The 13,729-nt window shown below is 43.1% G+C and overlaps 1 long non-coding RNA gene across 1 annotated transcript in view; it reads left to right on the forward strand.

Annotated features, from left to right (window-relative positions):
- LOC135914503 (uncharacterized) overlaps positions 1-12,825 on the forward strand; it is a 27,116-nt gene extending 14,291 nt beyond the window's left edge. The window contains exons 3-4 of the long non-coding RNA XR_010568323.1: positions 3,784-3,895; positions 12,585-12,825. This is a non-coding gene — a long non-coding RNA (uncharacterized lncRNA). The remainder of the gene's footprint in view (positions 1-3,783; positions 3,896-12,584) is intronic.
- Positions 12,826-13,729: the final 904 nt, after the last annotated feature.

A 13,729-nucleotide genomic window follows, 5' to 3' on the forward strand; every position in this document is an offset into this window, starting at 1 on the left:
GTATCTTCGCCAATCTTTTTAGTCATTCGATTTCGAAAGAAATGGTCAGCGAAAGCCAATTTACCAAATAGCCTAGATGACGACCAACGTTCCGCAGTGAGCATGCATAAGCTGTTATTCAAGCAGCCTGGTTAGGTCAAGGTCACCATGCCGATCAAGCAATTTATATCTTCTTCATAATTTTCTGGCGCTTTTCTGCTGATGAAATCCTGAAGCAGGGATATGGAAAGGTGCGGGCATGGTTTGCTGAGCCCTACTGGTGATCGCCCTGCGGCAACTACGACGAATTAAATGGACAAGTATTAGACTGGTACGAAATGAGCAATATGTAATTAATTACCTGTAATCAATTCAGTTTTCGCAATTTATACGCTTTACAAGGTAACGCTCATTACAATTCAATTAGTTTTTTAGTTAGAAAACCGCACAAATATTTTCATTTTTGAAGAGAAAACTAGAACGGGCGACAGATATTTCAGAATTTAATGTCACCGCGACTACTCCACAATATTTGTGCTCTCCAATTAACATGGGTGAGAGGAATTGAAACACGTAGCCTGGTTAACTGGTTCCCGCAAAGCGCATCTTAGAGACACACTTCAGTTACATGACCATGACAAGTTCAGAGGTTTGCATGTTCACTGGTGAGTGGGCATTGTTTACATCTGATACGTTACTCAAAAACGCCCCTTTTAGCAGTTGTAACACCCAAACATTATTTTTATAAATATATATTCCGGAGCATTATTATAAGCTAAGCTACAAATTCGACCACCTTTTCAACGAGCGCGAACGTTTGCTTGAGTCGGCTAAAATTAATTGGTGAAGGGAAGCAGGTTCACGATATCGGAGTTCACAAACAAGCGGTTCTTCCATGCGGAGATAGCGATGGACACTTAGGCCTTTGATTCTAGCAGATCACTGATGTACGATTCTCCGTTTTTCAGTAGCCCCCTCGTTAGCGCCTTCGCCTAGCCCCAGAAGAAAGAAAGCGCTGAGCTTCACAGAGGACCCAACCGCAAGAATCGTGAAATTGAGTAACAGCAATTTTGTGTACAATGTGTTAGTACGTAACAATACCACCCTTCGCTGTAGGGCGTAGGTATCATCTCTACACGAAAAGAAATCAAGATTGTCTTATACAATTCGAAATCAAACGCAAATGTAATTCTTCCGTAATAATTGCTCAATTATATTGCTTTGGCAGTAATTGGCCGTAGTAGTTAATTACCATTTTGAATGAAGTTCTGTAATTGTAATGTGTTCTCTTCCGCAACGTGCACATGCCACATACGGATACATAGGTAGCGTGCGGTCCTGCCTACGTTGGCGCCTTGTTACGGTAGTGATTACCCGGGCAATCCAAGCCAATTTCCACCGTCGCCGCTGGCCACGCCGTGATGCTCCCCTAAAGTTCAGGTTCGCCAGCATCCAGGCCGCACGCCGCTTCCTGTAAGCCTGAGTAAAAGCTTTCGAAGCCGAGAGAATTAGTGGCTTGCTGTGGCGGTGTCTTCTCGCGCTCGCAAGCGAGGAAGGAGGACACAGTGCCCGCCGTTTTCTCACGCGCGCAAGGAAGGGGGCAGGTTAGAGCACACCCCTCTTGTGCTTTAACTGCGGCAGCGGAGTAGAGCCGCAGGCTTCTTATTTTGGACGCAGTTAGCTATTAGAAGGCTAGTAGAGCTCAGAGGAGCTGATGGCTTCGTGCACGCTGTGTTCTAGCGCTCCTAGTTCGCGTTGAAGCGAGGGACAGCACGAAATGAAATCTTTTGTCGGTGCGGCCGTTCTTCATCACGCCATCGTTCTAATAGCAAGTGTTACCTACTCTCTCCCTCTTCTGCACTTTCCAGCTGATGGTTCCACTGCACCCTCTTCTCCACGTTCGTCCTCACGCTTCCTCTTTCTAGCAGTTTTTTTTTTCATCCCCTGCTGTACGTCGCGTTCACTCTCATGTTTTAGTCTGCTCGTTCACGCGTGAGAGCAGCGCTCTAAAACATATTGGAACCCCAACAGGACAATGGACTTTAATGTGACGCGTTATTTAAAAACGTTTTTCTAGCTGTGTAGGAGAAAAATACAACAGCTGATCTGACGATGACTTTTGACGGTAATGCAAGTAGCAGAACAGCAAAACAACGGCAGAAAACTGAGCTAGTTGGTAAGGATTCATCAAGCAAAAAGGTGAGGCGTGCAGACAGGACACAAGAGAGGAGAAGTGTCCGCGTTGTCTACTTCTCTTCTCTTGTGCCCTGTCTGCACGCCTTACCTTTTTGCATAATCAGCATAACGAGAGAGTGTTTTCGCGAAGTCATATTTATTTCTTCGATGTAGTGGTAATTGTGAGAACGGTTGACCTACTCCGATATCGTGCCACTTTGCTGCCACTCACTGGCCAACCTCACCCATATGCATGGAGGCATGACGACGGCTCTATGACGGCGACGCAGTGTTGATGAGGGGACGAATAAAGAATAATTGTGATGGAACGAGAAAAGCCCATAAGAACGACGACATCACAACAATGAGATACATTTTCCTAAGTGTTACGGTATAAGGACAATTCGCGAGGACGACATATTGACAATAAGATGACAATGATGGCGTCAACGCGACGGTATGACGACAAGCGGACGGTGTAGCTGGAGTTGCGATGATAGCACGACAACAACGGCATCATGATGACTGTCTGACAATATAGTTATAATAGTGACTAACAGTGACGGCTTAACAAAGGCCGCAGAACCGCGATTGAGGGACCAGAGTATGATTATAATAGAATGACAAAGAAAATTTTGACGCTGACGGAAGAGCGAAGGCATTATGACGGCAGCGGCATGGCAGTAATGGTGTGATGTCGCTGTTGTGACGGCAGTGATGAAAGGAAAGGTGAGACGACGACGCCAAGCCGACGACTGTGTGATGAAGATGGCGTGACGAGAGTGAGATGACAAAGCTGGAATGATGTCTACGCAACTCTAACGATGGCATCACGACCCTGCCTATTTACCTGGTGACCATTTTGCCGGAGTAGAAATCGTTACAATGACAGCACGACGAGACTCAGGCCATGATGTTAAAACGATAGCGATTGAATGGGCTCGATGGTAGTGTGACACTACCCCCGCCACCACGGTGGTGGTGCGAGGACAAATGCATGGCGATTCGCATGAGGACCATGGCATGACGACGATTGCATAACGGGTATTGGGTAATAAAGCTGAAATGACGGTGATACATGACAGAAATAATACTAGGACCAATACCTACCGCTGGTCTAAGGCGGGACAGTTTGAAAAACTGGGTTGGGGTAGGAGGCATGACGACGACAGCGTGATGAGAGGAAGAACACGAAGCTACAACGACAATGAAATTACTCCAATGGCGTCACACCTTTGATCATATACCTAGTGTCCGAAGCAAGTAGACAACTTAAGACACATGGACGACGTAGGAGATGGATAGATAGATAGATAGATAGATAGATAGATAGATAGATAGATAGATAGATAGATAGATAGATAGATAGATAGATAGATAGATAGATAGATAGATAGATAGATAGATAGATAGATAGATAGATAGATAGATAATATGTTTAACACAGCTGAAGTAGCCTAAGAATTGTCTTCGCATGAAAAGGCGAGCATTCATAAAGCAATGAGCTGCACATGAATGACATTATTACTTCAGAATGCGTTATACGAAAATGCCAGTAAAGTTGTTTCTAACAGTACTTGACTCAGTATTAAACAGAAAATTTAATGTCAGTTCTTGCATTCTTTCTAGATGATTGTTCGTACAAAGGTCAAACAATTTACCGTGGCCAATCAAAGTACTTCCCAGAAGAGTGCGTTTACGCATCCTGTAGTTTCCGTGATGACACAGTCAAGCTCAGTGGGTAAGTAATCTGTTGATAAACTGTTTTGCTGTAACATGTCGGCATCCGGCAGTGGATTCAATACAATACGCAAGAAGCCCATGTGTGTAGGCATTTTACGACCATGAAGTATTTGTTAAGAAATCTTGATCATGCCAATATTTCTTTTATTGTACGTTCCCTCGACTGAAATATTTATCTCCAGTCCACTACGATCCGCTATACTTCGCCTAACTAAACAGAATGGCGTTCACATATATCAGTGAAAGAGTCCGTGAAAAAGTTTTCTTCCTACACGTAGGCGTAGGGGTTGTCTTCCAGCGAAGACTTTCTCGCTGGAATTTCGTGTGCGCACTCTCTAATAACACTTGTACGAGCGTTTAAACATTACCATCCCCTCAAAGCATGACTTTACCCCTGATTTTTTACACGATGCGACCATCTGTATGCCCCGCCTCAATCGATGACGAAAGTGTTGTCTACTTTCGGTTGTTTGGGAAACGCGTGGGTTTCCGCCGCGTTTCTGCGCTGTTTCAATTTGTATTCGGGCAAAATGGAGTGAGAGCTCATGACGAGCTTGACGCTGCGCTTACATACGAGGCGGCACTACCTGCAATGTTCTCTGGCTTGCACTACATAAAGCGAGAAGGGACGGATGCTGCCGTGGGCGTTCTCTGATTTGATACAAGTGCATATGCAATGCACAATCTGTAATAGCTGTTTATGCTACTATTTCGATTTGATCACCGCCTGATAACATAATACGAACGTTTACCACTGCTCGTGGGATTTCCTTGTAGTCGTGAAGAAGTGAGCGCTGCCTCTAGCTTGTGAATGTGGTGAAACTGACTATTTATGATGTTTTATGATGACTATTCATGACGAAGAAAAAACGTACACTAACAATTGCAATCAAACCCACACCTGCTGCGTAGGAGGCGGAGATGGTGGCACTAGACAAATGACTGCTTTTTTGGGGGGGAAGAAAAACTGTAGCGCTTACACCAAACAAACCACAAGTCAGCTGTCAGACAAATTTACATGCAAATCAGAGTGAAAGCATTCAAGAGATTTTATACAACGCGTATATTCCACATATTTGAACTATTGCTTCCTGGTAGATCTTCTTCGTTACGTGGGGTGGTATGGCAAGTCTATCTATCAGGGGCTTAGACAGGGGGGGGGGGGGGGGGGGGCTTATGGGGCTTCAGCCCCTCCCAGACATTTTTTCATGCAGTCACGCACCGCCGACCAAAACAATCCCTGCCGCTGAAAATATTTCTCGATTTTGTCTAGAATGTCTATTTCACGCTCGGAAAGACAATTCAGCGCGAATATTGACAACTCGGGCCGGATTTCACGGCAACGCCCATGCACCGGGAGTCATATGATGCGAGAGCCCCATCCGAGCACAAAGCTTAAGAGGGAGCTTTAGCTCGAGTGCACCTACGTAAATACATGTGAAAGGAGAATTCGTTTTTCTCGGCAACCTCTGCACCAAACTTGACGAGGTTTGTTGCATTTAAAAGAAAAACCTAAAATATAGGACTATTAGATTAAAATTTTTGAGTTAGGTCGTAAATGTTTTATTAAAAGATCGGCAAAAATCAAAAATTTTTAAAAACGAAACTATCAAGTTTACAACTCTGTCACTCAACAATGAAAAGGAATAATGCAATTCTGTGAGTATCATGTAATAGTACATCTAAAGCGGACAAAATTGATATGTTACACATGAATATAAAGAAATGTAGTATTATAGAAATACAGCTTTTGCAGAACCCTTGTAACCAACGTCAAAAATTCACGTAAGATGTAAAATAACATATTGAATTTGTCGGCTTGGAATGATCTAATGGATGCCGTTTACAGACCCTAATATGTGTTCTTGATGCAGAGCTATAAATTTGTAAACTTCGTGCTTCTATTTTTTTCAAACGGTCGAATATTTGAAAATCTTTTTAACGAAATTCAGGCCCCAAATCGAAATTGCGCTTCCAACAGCCACTAGAATTCACCTTTGTTTCTCAAATGCAACAAAGTTCATTAAAATCGGTCTAGGGGTTATCTCAGAAAATGTTTTTTTTGCGTTTTACTTGCATTTGAATAGGCTGCGTCGGAGTTGGGCCTGAGCTAAAGCTTCCTCTTAAGGTGGTGGTACTACGGCAGCCATCTTGGGAATGGTTCATATCCCCCCACAAGGCGACGCCACTGAGTAACGGCTGAAGAAATGGTCTTTGCCGATGCAGCACAGCGTTATCGCTCGGAGAAGGAGACACCTGCATGTATCGGAAGTTTATCGAACGATATCGATGCTTTTATGCGTTGTCTGCTGTCACTGACGCTTACGAAATCTTGATCTATGAGCGACGCGAATTGCCTAGTACTTTCTGGAAGACACGCGGGAAGCAGGGATTACGATGGAACCTTCGATGACTCGTATAAAAGCCGACGCGTTTCGCAGCTGATCAGATTTCGCCGATCGCCGACTGTGTTTGCCGCTATCGTTGTGCTTTGAGTGCAACATGCTTTTGTGGGCACAGGTTCGCCCAATAAAGTCCGTTTCGTCATTCACAACTTAGCGACTGTTTTCTTCACCGTCACTACTACGTGACAGTAGGAATACAACGGAACAATAGTATGACAAAATCCTTCTCACCACGAAGCTTACTGAAGGTTGCCTTTGCAGCGCCAGCTGATCAGTGTCTATTTCGGAACCTCAGTATCGTGAAGGAACACGACACAAAAGAAAAGCACGGTAGTTAGTCGACCTCTGTGTCTCCCCGACAATGAGACATACCTGGAAAGACGAATGCGTCCGTGTCCTGTGTTGTCCTTCTCCTTTCCCTGTCTTTGCGGCTGCCTTGCGGACCGTCCCGACGCACTTGCCACCTGCAGATGACAAGGCCTGGATTTTATTCGTGGTTGAGAGAAGAAAAGGCAGAGGGGAGTTTTGCTGGTCTGACAATGCGGATGGCTGACTGCTGAACATCGGCCAGCAGGATGATAGGGTAATTAGTAGACAGGAGGGAAAGCGATATTTGAGCGCACTCTCACATTGCGTGGCCAGCGCTGTCTTCGGCGCGTAAAGCAGGCCGTGGACAAAAGCGCGCACGTGTGCTGTCGCCTGCCGAGCGGATGCTGTTCTCGTGCACGTCCAAAACTTGAAGGTATCTCGTCAAAAAGGCGCATTCTTGTAGAGGAAATTTCGATATCACTGCTTTGCTAAAGACTTTGCTAAAGCGAGCGTTTGTCTTATTTATTGATATGTGATGCCTGTAGTCTTATCACTCTATTACATTCCTCACTTGGTTAAAACACGTTGGCAGGCTAGTTGGTTACTATACATGGTACAGTGTAGAAGCGCGATTGAACGAGGACGTAGAAAGAAACAAATTCACAGAAACAGCGCTACGTCCTCGTTGAATCACGCTTCTTCACTCTATCATGGTGTCCAAGCTTACTTAAAGACGTAAAAAACTCGCTACAATAGATTGTGACACAGAAAAGCGACGATAACGGAAGCACATAACGATGTTCTTTGTCATACTTTCTCGACACGTATGGTATGGTGCAAGACAACACCTGAACGGGACACTATAGCTAATAGGGCTGCGTTTCGGATCCCGTCATTATTTACATGTTTCGGGAGGAGGGGGTATTAGCTGCGCAACTATGGAATACCGTGAAAAAACACATATAGACGGGGCATTCAAAATAATGCTGGCCACGAGGCTCCCTTTTCATCTTTCTCATCCGTTAATTTTGGGACCCTCGTTTGCATACTGTATGTACTAAACTGACGTTTTATTATGTATTCATCATTATCAACATATGAGCTGCTCCTTTTTGTGCGCTTCGTCACATGTACTCTCCCTGACGTTGCTTATTATGACAGTGCAATATGCGAAATGTTTTGAAATAAGTTCGCGCTCGACATTTAGCGAAGTGTTAGAGTGGCTTACTGAACGGCGACATTGCACATTTAGGTTTGAATAGCGTGCCTAAACATGTCGTAAACGATAAATAAGAACTCTGCGGCGTTCGTTTTTCGCAACGCAAGACTGTTGGTGAGTTTTCTTAAGAAGGCAGTGTTTTAGGGCCGCCAACTTACATATATCTGCAAATCGTCTGTTAGGTTCGTTTATAGTGATAAACCAAAACGCAGGGCGTGTGCGATCCGCACTTCAGCAGTGGAATAGCATACCGAGGTCGATTTTACACTGAAACACTGCCAGGGCGCACGTGCGCAAATGATAAAAAGAACGTATCGATCAGAAACGTGCGTCAAAATACAGAGGACCCCGTTATCTAAAACACGACACGTAGAAAAGGCACAGTGGAACTTTTGAAGGCATTTTTTTCTTTCTCTCTCTTCGGGAACTAGACTTTGAGGTCAGCTATTACAGTTTATGCACCCGAACGAAGGACAAAGGAGAGAACCTACGTACCACAAAAACCCATAGTACACAGCACACTTTCATCACAGTAACACACACACACACACACACACACACACACACACATATATATATATATATATATATATATATATATATATATATATATATATATATATATATATATATATACATATATATATATATATATATATATAGGGCTAAGAGGTAGCTTGACGGTGTTCTTGCCGAATTCCAATCCATCGACTCCACAATCTTGTTAGTAGAATATGATTCGCGCACATTTCACAACGTGTTCTCCCTTTATCATGTCACCCAGGGTTCACAATGCGTCAAAGAAGGTTAATTTTGCAGATCGCGCCATCAAAATGCGGCCAGTACGGCCTGGTGTCGAACAGGTGACCTTGACTTCCGCAGCGGAATTTGTTCCCGTATGAGTACTTTCGTTTATCTTCCATGTTTTCAGATGACAAGCGCCACACGAGTCGATAGTATTTTTCTCAAAAATATAAAGGCACATGTTCAAGTAGCATCGCACTGAGCGCGTCTCTCGCTTGGACACGCCATATTGTGCTGCTAATGGGTGACTAATTAATTACTATTTCTATTACTAATTACTGATTTCTGAAACCTCTCATGAACGAGGTATTCCCGCGCTGGTCATTGAATGGAATAGAAAACTTTATTGACTCTTTTAAGGTTTAAGCCTTTTAAGGTTTAAGGGTCGAGGCTGAAGTCTTAATTTTTGAAGCTTGGGTCCTCTTCAGCCATGGATGGGCCCCTAGTCCAGGGCTCCACTGAGCCGGGCCGCCTCACACGCGTGCGCTATTAGAGCTCTTTGAGCCTCTAGCTCGCGGCTGGTGAGCCAGCTCTCCCATTGCTCCGCACTTGGTGTTTTGTGTTTGTGGAATGCCTGGTTTCTTGTACACTACACTTTCTTACACTACAGCCAGGCTTCCATGACTGATATATATGTATATATATATATATATATATATATATATATATATATATATATATATATATATATATATATATATATATATATATATATATATATATATATATATATATATATATATATATATCCTCTTGTTGCCATTGCCAGCACCCAAGGCAACGATCATCTTTGCTTTCTGCTTATTATAGAAAGATAAGGCGCTGGGACGAAACAATGCGCACCTTTAAACGTTTGCACTGATCTTGTCAATTAGCCTTTCCGTTGAGAGGTGCTTGGCAAGAAGAAAAACACATCCATGCGTTTTATCCACTCGAAGACAACAGATATCACAGCTTGTTTCGAATTAACACAAAACGCGACGTGTGTCATCGGCCGGTGGGAGGCAGGTATGGCACTATCACGAGGTTTTTCTCTATTTCTTTGATTTGTTTCGGTCTAACCAGTGGGAGCCTCTCCTAGTGCGCTGCTTTATGATGCAGGTTGGAGTGCAGCCACGTGACATTTTCATATTTCGTTGGTTTATTCATCAGTCGGAAAAAAATTTGTACGCAAGTAGTAGGTCGCTGAAAATACCGCAGTTAGGTGTTATTTGGGAGTGCCGAGAGAATGCTGTCGTTTTGATGGTTGGGACAGTACTTCTCGAGTTAGGTAATTAAATGCGAATACCTTATTTGCTCTCAGTAACAAAAGAACTACTGGTGCCTACTCCACTGTAATGGAAACCATATGCACTAAGTTTTATTCGAGTAAATCAGTTGTTCTTTTTTTAAATCTTGCTGCATGACAGTTCGGACACCCTATATATTTTAAACAGCACCGAAATCAAGAGACCCATCATAAAATTTTAGCATTCAATCAAGGGAATATTGAAAGCAAACGTTTTGTGAACTCTGAAAAGGCATCCCATATAATATATAAGATGGAAATAACTCGAGACCAAAACCGCAAAAATACGTGAGACTGAACGTCGCAGATAGTCACGGTAAATGATAATACGGCACACTTTGCATGGCAAGCATCTGCCATAATGTGCAGTATTATTATTCGCCACGACATGTCATCGCTCAAATTTTGTCGCACACTTCTTCGCACACTTCCTCACCGGGCATTACAGTTTTTACCACATGAGCAGTAGCGGTAAACTTAATGATGAATATCTCAAATTAGATGCAATTTGCACGATTTTAAAAACAGGGGGCATGGTGAATTAAATGTGATTGCCTGTAAATATGGCTGATCAACTTCTGCATCCAAAGTTCTCACCAAGTGTTAGTTCTTTTTTTGTTAATTAGTTCATTTATACTCACGGTATGAGTGGCGATGTATACGAAGACGTACTTAAGGAAGCATGGTGACTACGCTCATAGTCATTTTATGAAAGAACTGTATGTTCTTAAAAAAACACGCACTGGAAATGACTTCAGTGGTATTTTTTTTAATCACCACGCTTATTCACCTTTTCCCAACTACATTGAAAACAAACTGCCGTAGACAGTCTAACGATTGCTTCATTCACGTTTGGATGGATGCTTTGCTATGGTTAATTTTTTTTCTGCGGTGCTTCGACATGCTACGGATAATTGTCCCCATCGAACTATTTTCTGCTGTAACACTGCGACGTCAGAATCATCTTGGTCTTGCTCTTAACACTACAGTGCGTAACGCTTATGAATATTAGAGAAAAATGAATAAAAAGCTTCGGCTCGTTAATTGAACTTTTTCTCGCTGAAATATTGCCGCAGCTATTGCAAACAAACAGTGACTTCTACAGTGTAACTAGAAAAAGCTGTAAGTATCAAAGTATTTTTAGATACAAATGGCGAGGATCGTATCGGATGCATTCAGTCTGCTAGCATCTGGTATCTCTATGTCAAACACTTGTCGCCCTAGTATCTTGTATATGTATCATGATGCAACTTCATAGCTTCTGAGCCAAGCCCTGCTACATACGCAGGCAAAGCCATGTGGTGCAGGCAAGCTAACCTTCAACATCTCATGACCCCTGTATGCCATCGAAATTTGCACCAATTACGTTCAAGTAACATATAAAGTCGAGAAAGCTTCGCTCACATAGAATCCTACAGTGAGTGGGATACACGCGATCTTTTTTCATTCTTCTCTCATCATTGGCACGTCGGGACAGAAATTATGTATGATATTAATATACAATTACACAACATACCAATAAACAAACCACATTACTAACCATAAAGAGGCTTTCAACAACAGAGGCATGCCGATACTTCTTGGTCACAATCAAAATATGGTCAGAAGTTGTTTTTTGGCTAGCGCAGAACATAGAGCTTAATGGATGGAAAAAAAAAGAAGCCTCACACTATAGATAGCTGCAGACGTAAAAAGGTATGAATTAAGATGTAGAGCTTGAATAGCCACTGCCCGGACAGTAATTACAGCACCCAGTCGTAAAACATTTTTTGTTCGGAATATAAAATAATAAAATTGTTTTGATCGGGTAGGCAAAAATTGAGCACAGCAGTTATCAAACTCCGTAATCTTCTAATGCTATTTTTCCCAGTTTCAATACCCGGGACACCTCTTACATCGGGTTGTGCGTTACTAAGATTGTCTTACACAAGTGTGACATGTATCAAACAATAACTGATGTGAATTCGACTCCTATTCTCCTCTCAGCTACGTTTTTAATCACTAAGCATTGTGCTCTTTGAAAGACACAGCAGAAAAAATAACGAAGCAACAATGTCTTTAGAGCGTAGTGGGTGCCCGTTCCTGCAGCGAGCGTCGGCGTCGGCGGCGTACCGGTGTGGTCCCAGCCGGACCACTCTTTTCGTAGTATCGTCGGCTCGCGCCAGCTCTCGCTCACGCTTGTTTGGTTTCTTTTTTTTTTGTCTCGTACGCGCTTGTTTTCGTTGTCATGTTTTGCCATTGTACTGTTATCTGAGTGTAGGCGCGACGTCCATTGGGTAGTACATTGTGGAAGTCACGCGGCACTGTCCATTACACCGAAACCTTCGACGAACCTTGTAGAAAAGCCGGCGCGCTTGAACTACAGATAAGAGTTTCGACGATAGCCGACTGTACTACATGTCTCTCAAATTTTTTGTCTCACTTTATTGCTAAACAACAATACGTTAGAAATGCGCACAAATTCCGCATTAGGAGTATTGCACTTCTTTGGGAATTTTTGTTACCTGTAAAGACCTAAGACTTTCTTTTATAACTTTACACGGGGTTGGTAAGTATATGTAATGTATTTAAATATGTTCCGAAGGTATTTTTAAATATAATAGGGAAATATTTATTACTACATGCCAATTTATTCGGTGTCTGTATGGACAATCATGCGCAGGTGCAAGCCAACTTATAGCAAATACGGCACTGGCTCGGCCCTGGACCAGTGCTGTTCAAGTTGCCCCTAAACATGTTAACTTCCTCCACCGCTTTTCCTGACCAGCGGAACATCGACTGATTTCTGAAGAAAATATGGTGGCCTGGGAATTTCCATTCTCTGTTGACAAGGAGTGATACCATACATTTTTACATATAATAAAGTTTTTGATCTTCTCATTAAATGATTCTTTAAGTACGTATTCGACGGCGTTGATTCCGCTTTTGCTTTCCTCCTACTGAAGATGCGGGAATGCACAAGATTGGCATATGCAGGTGTTGTTGACATCTACGTAGTGCGACGCATTCATCATTTGTAGAGAATCGAAACAATTAAGCACAAATTACAGGTTGTAGTGTTAATACCTTTCATAAAAAAATTCAGTGCGCTTCCACTTTGTGAAGAAAGATGACCAGCGAAACTATGTGTGTAGGCCCTTAATGGCCAGCTGCACCTCCGCCGCGGGTTGGCCCGGCATTGCACTGTCTTCGGGATCGGCCCACTTATGGGCCGCGTGGTCTGGACGGCATTGCACTATCTACGTGTTCGGCCCACGTATGCTTAATGCCCACGTATGCTGTTCGGCCCACGTGTTTTGCTTACCGCGCCAACTACACGAACATTTTCTTGAATGGCAGAGGTATACAGCTTCGTTGTAAAAAGGACAGAATGTTTGTAGTTACGAAATGTAAAATTGAAATCATACTATGAACTTCGTAGCACCTACCCAGACGCCCTAGGGCTATATAGCTAGCGACTTTAGTGCCCACTTCAAGTGCAAAAAAAAAATGACCGTGGAGAATCTATTTTTAGGCGGTTCACACTGTTTCAAAATCCAGTATGCAGTGGCATGCAGGTTTATTGGCCCAGTGTCGCGCGCTAGATGCTGGGACTCTGAGTGCCGGTGCGGAAAGCAGCACTAAAGCGAGAAATATGCCGTGCCTGGGCACTGGATATACTTTTTTTAATACAGAAAGCACCAGAGAGCGTTTTTGTGCAATAAAAAGAAAGAAAGTTAAGAATTACTGTTAGGATCGGCATTCGATCGTCTGACCTACAGATTCTAAGCCCGGTACTTTACCACCACGCGACACTTTTTTTCTTTA

The sequence above is a fragment of the Dermacentor albipictus genome, chromosome 8, assembly GCF_038994185.2.
Source record: "Dermacentor albipictus isolate Rhodes 1998 colony chromosome 8, USDA_Dalb.pri_finalv2, whole genome shotgun sequence".
NCBI classification, from domain to species: Eukaryota; Metazoa; Arthropoda; class Arachnida; order Ixodida; family Ixodidae; genus Dermacentor; species Dermacentor albipictus.